The sequence below is a fragment of the Acipenser ruthenus genome, chromosome 27 (genome assembly GCF_902713425.1).
Source record: "Acipenser ruthenus chromosome 27, fAciRut3.2 maternal haplotype, whole genome shotgun sequence".
NCBI classification, from domain to species: Eukaryota; Metazoa; Chordata; class Actinopteri; order Acipenseriformes; family Acipenseridae; genus Acipenser; species Acipenser ruthenus.
The window spans coordinates 10,077,971-10,085,076 of NC_081215.1; positions in this window are offsets into that span (position 1 = coordinate 10,077,971).

Consider the following 7,106-nt stretch of genomic DNA (forward strand, 5'->3'; position numbering starts at 1 on the left):
ATCAAGAGCGCATATATATATATATATATATATATATATATAATTTTAAAATTATACAAGAAAGTAGGATTTTTGTGGGGGCTATTTTGTACTTCTGTTTATTCTTCTTCTTTGGGTCTGCAAGCAAATTAAAAAATTATTTATTTCACAAAAGGGCAACATATACAATGGTAAATACATTTGTATTAAGTTGTACTTTCTGTACCTTTTTACCAAAGTTATTTTTTGTGCATTGCATTTAAATCATCTAATTTTAAATAAATTTGCTTGAAGCAGTGTATTAAATCACATTTCTTACAATGTGAATGCCCAACTGAGAGTATCTTATTATTGCTTTGTTTTATGTGTGATGGTGCAGACCACTTAAGCTGAAAATGTTTTTACAGCAGTTTTTTTTTCTTTCTGTTCATAAGTTATATATTTTGTGGAGTCTGTGTGGTCCAGTGGTTAAAGAAAAGGTTTGGAACCAGGAGGTCCCTGGCTTTAAATCCCAGCTCAGCCACTGACTCACTCTGTGACCTTGAGCAAGTCAAGTACTTAACTTCCTTGTGGTCTGTCTTTAGGATGAGGAGTGAAACCGAGATCCTGCAACAGTGATTGTTGTTGCATAGTTCACCGCTTAGCCTCTGTAAATTGCCTTGGTAAAGGGATCTGCTAAATAATATTATTATACTGCTAATATAGTTATTCATTATAAATAACATGTTTAAGCAGGTAACTTATTTTCATGTCTTCTTCAATAAAATCCCTTTTATACTTTTTACCAACTCACTAAGTTATGCTTAAGTTTAAACTGAGTAATTAAATAGCTTGCTGCTGGCCATTTACAAGATTGTAATCCTGTGCCTCTAGAGAGGTGCATCAGTGCTGCGGCTTGGAGCCACACAGACCTCTGCATGATGACTATCACAGTATCATGCTGTTTAAGTGGGTGTTTGTTTGTTTTAAAACAGTTGGGTTGGCGCAGTGTGTTTAGCATGCACTTCGTTACTGCAATGTCAGTAGGTGACATTTGTTTTATAGTTTCACTTTCTGCTCTACCTGGTTGTGGTTGTTTCAAGTATTGTTAATAAAGCACACTTTATCACTGCTTTTTTCAACTTTTATTCCTACATGTTCCTGTGTAGTTAAAATAATTCAATAGATGTGGAGCTGAAGTGCATTCTTTTGTGAACGGTAGCAACAGCAGAACACTCATCCTACTTAAGGGATATTCTTTTGAAATACTAAAACGATGCCAAGCTTGAAGACTTGTGCCGTGTTTTCAGTGTGTTATCTATCATTGGTAAGTTGTAGCAACTCGCTTTCTTGCTCAAGCGTCAAATTTAGCTCCATTATCGAGTCAGGACTTTCAAACAAAATAATCTTTCACCTAGTGCTTTTCTTTCAAACTTTCAAAACCTTGTGCAGGGAAGTAGCAACTCAAATTGTCTGACATAGCAGTGAGATGTGATTGTATAAGTGTTCATTTCACTCATGTTTTCTTCACTGGTGGTGTTCTCCTCAGCGTGTTGCAACAATGTTGGGAACATAGAGTAGGACATATATTACCTGGGCCAACACTAATGGATGTTTACATGTATAGATAAGCAATCATTAGATTACAACCGCCAATTCGTACCTCAATCAAGACACATATACTGTATTAGAAACACATGTACTGTACTACTTGGAAGTTATGTCACCACTGTTTTGTAAAACAGTGTAGAGCCTCTATTGCAGTTTGGGACAGATTTGCTCAGCTTGTGCTGAAGTGTTCAACCTTTTCAAAAATCATGTTACTAACATCAACCCCACCCCACCCCATCGCAACAACAAGACGCATCAATCCTTTCCATGTTTCATCATAACCGGATAAGGAGTTGCCAAGATAGAATTGAAAATGTACAATTGACATACAGACAGGGGGACTCTCTCCAGATTCCAATACTCTAAAACAGCGTTTCTCAAACTGGGGGTCCCGACCCAAAAAAACCCTGACACAACCTTAAGCATTACATTACAGTGCATATAAACTTAATCCTTAACAGTAAAGGACGTAATATGAAGCCAGACCTCCTGCCGTGCTTACTAAGCATCCAGATGCTTGTTTGTATATAGCTGTGTATAAGTGCATTCAATTTGCATGGGAACTTAGTGGAGAACTGGCGAAGGTTTAAGCAACAGTTTGAAATATTTCTAATCGCAAGTGGAGTTGCAGAAAAGGGGAGAGTGCAGGCCATGAAGTTTCTCCACCTTACTGGTCCCACAGCGCTGTAAGTGTAAAATACGTTGGAATGGGAGAAAGAGGGTAAAGAAAATCTGTCACGGACTACGGTCAACTTTGAGAGGTACTGTAACCACAGAAAAAATGTGACATACAAACACCATCTGTTTAATATTAGAAATCAAAACCTGGATGAATCTATAGACGCCTATGTAACGGACTTGAAGCTGACAGCGAAATCGTGCGATTTTGGAGAACTGTGTGATTCTTTCATTTGTGATAGAATTGTGTGTGGCACACAAAATGACCAAGTAAGACGTGACTGATTCGGGAAGCTGACTTGACTCTGGTTAGAGCAAGCAATATTTGCAGGGCAGCAGAACTCGGCGAAACAGAAGTAAAAAGCTTAAGCGAGACAACTCAAGAGGAACATCTAGTGCACACTGCCTCTAAGAAAAGAGAAAAATAGACAGGGAACAAGCAAGAGCAGAGGAAGTACACCTACTCATGTGAATACATTTAGTTGTGTAAAGTGCAGTCATGAGCACGAACCAATGAATTGCCCAGCATTTGAACAAATGTGCAGAAAGTGCTTTGCAAGGATGTGTCGTGCAGCAGATAGTACTAATGTACGTGTAAAGAAGAATCAAGCAGTGGGAGCGAGAGTAATCTCTGCATAGAAACGCTGACCACAAACAAAGCAGAAACTGATTGGAAAGTGGTGTTAAATATGAATGGAAAGAACATGAGTTTTAATTTAGACCCGGGAGCACAATGCAATGTAATGCCACTGAAGATGTACGAAACGCTATGCAGAAATGCAATTCAGAGATCAAGAGCACAACTAGTTTCATATTCAGGGCACAAGATAAATACACTAGACAAAGCAAGTTTATGTGCAGGTTTTAAAAAGCAATACCACCTGGTTACATTTCAAATAGTGGATGCTAATGTCACACCAGTCATAGGGCTTCAGACTTGCTTAGAAATGAAGCTAGTGAGGAAATAATTTGCTGTGACCATAGATGATGATAAAGTGGACAATACTGAAGATATACAGTCAAACCTTCCTGATGTTTTTGATGAGTTAGGTTGCCTAGACAGGGGACATAATATAAAAATGGCCAAATCTGTGGGCCCTTGTGGCAAAGTGGTAATGACGTGCAGGTGAGTGCAGTGCAGAGTAATCACACAGACAACGTTGGTACAGGTGCAAGGGTGTTTATTTAATTCAATAAATGTCCAGAGCCTTAAGGCAAACCTGCAAATAATAATACTGTTGGAAGTGATACAGCGGCGTGTATCACTTCTGATTTGTAATCCCCGGGTTTGACCCGTAACCCCAAAGTCCCGTTCAGTCACCGACACAAAACACAAAACACAGACACAGTTTGACGGTGCGTGATTCTAGTGCTCGTGGTGCAAACAAAGACAGTGCTGGTAGTGAAAAGAGTGAATGGTGAAGTCCGGGTTTGTCGCTGGCCTGCGGCTGCAGCTCCGGATTGTGCTCAGTATCCGTCAGTGGTTAGACAATACACAAGACACACAGGTTTAGACACAGACACGAAAACACTCACAGTTTCTCCACAAATACGGGCTCCTTCTTGGTTAGTTCGCTTAACCATATACAAAGGAACAGATCACACAAGCCATGCCCCCTATTTATACCCTCGCCCATGACCCCGAGGTTAACGAGCGCATCCGCTCCTCCAGTCCTCGGATGCCACGCCGCTTACCGTCTGGGTCACTGAGCTCGGGTGCCATAGCTCCGCCCCTTTCCGAACTGACCGACTTCCATCTACCCTACGGAATAAATTGTCGTGCCATTTCATTAAGGGTACTCTGTTCCTCGTGCACAGTGCCCTCACAGGTCGAGAGGGAGATCTAACACTAAGACTCATTCGATCTCTGTCACAGCCCTGTAATCCACCCACCCAGGAGGATTCTCTTTGATCTAGAGACGAAATGAATCCAGAGCCTGAAAAATGGAGAAGCTTGGTGTGATAGAAAAGGTGGAAAACCCTACGGGGTTAATTCAATGGTTGTTATTGAAAAACCAAACAAAGTGAGAATATGCATTGATCCCCGTGACTTGAATAAAGCAATAAAAAAGGGGAGGTTGCTGCAAAGCTTGCAGGAGCACATATTTTTGCAGTACTTGATGCAGGTCATGTATTTTGGCAGATAGATCTAGATGAACAATGTTCAGAGCTAGTGACCTTTAACACATCTTTCGGACGCTACAAGTTTAACCGCATGCCACTTGGCATTTGTTCAGCACCAGAAGTGTTCCAAAAGAACATTTCCCAGATTTTTGAAGGACTAGATGGCACAAAGGTTATAATGTATGATGTATTGATCTGGGGTACCGACATTAAAGAACATAATGAAAGTCTTTAAGGTTCTGGATAGTGCTCGGAAACAACGTTTAACTTTGAATATAAAAAAGTCTAAAATTGTACTGAGTGAAGTTCCATATATTGGACACATACTAAAGCAGAGAAGGGTATAGCTGATGAAGATAAAATGAAAGCAGTTGTGAATATGTCAACCCCACAGTGCAAAACACACTTGTAAAGATTCATGGGAATGGTGAATTATCAAAATAATTCATCCAAAATCTGTCCACTATAAACAAGCCATTAAGGGAACTGCTTGAAAAGGATAATGCCTGGCACTGGGTGGACAGACATGATGTAGTGTTCAGGGATCTAACAACGGTCATCACAAATCCACCAGTTTTAGCATACTACAACTTTAACAAACTTGTGACACTCAGTGGATGCATCATCTGAAGGACTGGGAGCATGCAAGAAGGGCAACCAATTGCATTCGAATCACGATCGCTCAACAGGGCTGAAAGAAATTATGTCCAGATCGAAAAGGAAATGCTGGCGATAGATTTTGGCTGCTTGAAATTCCACCAGTACATATGGGAGAGAAAATGTACATGTAAAATCAGACCACAAGCCGCTAGAAACCCGCTGTCTGCAGCGCCACCAAGGATTCAGCACATGATGTAGAAGAGCGCAAAGATATGATCTGAGCGTGAAATAAAACAGGGAAAGAGCTCTACACAGCCGATGCACTCAGTAGAGCAGTAATCGCCAACTCAAGAAAGTAATATAAATCGCCAACTCAAGAAAGTAATATAGATAAGTATGAAGTGTATACAACTGACAAGCTACCAAGAGTAGTGAGAAACTGACTGTGTTCCAGACTGAAACACACGAAGACTTGGTTCTCCAGAAACTGAAGGACACAGTACTACATGGGTGGCCCAAAGAAAATGCAAATATGGACCCAGACCTCTGACAGTAGTGGCTGTTTAGAGAAGAAATCACCACAGAGAATGGACTTTTACTTAAGGGAGAAAGATTAATTGTACCAGCATCATGGAGAAAAAGAGATGCTAGCAAAAATACACAGTAGCCATTTAGGCACTGAAAAATGTCAAGAACAAGAGACATCTCATTCTGGCCTGGCATGAATAATCAAAAGTGACCCAATTGCCACGTACGACACCTGCAACCGCTACAGAAAGGCCCAACCTAAAGAACTGATGCAGAGTCATGACATTCCAGACAGACCAGGGCAGAAGGTAGGGGCAGATTTATTTGATAAAGAAAATTACTTAGCTATGACTGGCTACTACTCTAAATTCATTGAAATTTCAATATCGCAAAACATGACCGGTAAGACAGTAATCAACCACATTAAATCACAGTATGCTAGACATCCTCATTACTGATAATGGTCCACAATTTGGAAGACCAGAATTTTTACGCTTTACTAAGAGCTATGAGTCTTCACTAAGATATCCACAAAGTAATGGCATGGTAGAAAGAGCCATTCAGACCATTAAGCCTACTGAAAAAAGCCAAACATGATCACAAAGACCCATACCTTGCTTTAATTGATCTAAAGAATACCCTGATAGAAGGTTTAGGATCACCCACTTAGATGTTAATGGGCAGGAGAACAAGAACTGATTCCCACCAGACCCTTATTGCTCACACCAAAATTGACAGAAACAGACATACGAGTGAATCTCAAACAAAAGCAGAAAAAAAAAAAATTATACTACATCAGAAACACAAAACCACTCTCCAATCGTGTCCTGGACAACCAGTACATCTGGAGAACAAATAAAAACAAGTTGTTACACCTGCAAAAGAACTGCGATCCTACATTGTAGAGGTCAATGACAAGCAACATCACGAATAGAAGAGATCTACAAATACTGCACTCATCGACAAGGCTGCAGTTTGAAAAACACCAAAGATACCAACCGTCAATGAAAAGATGGAAACACAAGTGAAGCAGAAGCCGACATGTCTGCAGAAATACAGCTACCAAACAATCCACCGATTTCATCGAAGTGCAAGCCAGTAGCCAATCAACTTCCCCCCTGCAGTGAGCCATGTTAGTGGATGTCCAATAAGGAAACCAACAAGATACTTGCAGGACTCAATGACATTGACATGAACTGCTTGGGGTTGTATATATTTGTTAAAAAAAACAAAACAACAAAAAAAACAAAAAACATCTGAAGTAGCTTAAAAGGGGAGATGCAAGGATATGCTTATGTAATAGGAAGGCATGACAAGCTACACCACGTGAGTGCATAGTTACATTATGTGTACTCAGAGTTAGTTCTGAATCATCTGTGAGATTCATCTGTCCTGTTTAAATTATTACAGCTACCCCCCAAACCCGCCCCTGGCTCCGGCACCATTGACTGCAGGCATCATGATTACATGTCCCTGCTTCATTTAGCGTTCCTATGTAGTATGTACAGTCATTTCATATATCACACTGTGGGGTGGGGAAGTCGTCACAGCCTGAAACATTTCCAAAGGGGGGGACCAGCAAAATAAAGTGAGAACCCTGCTCCAAA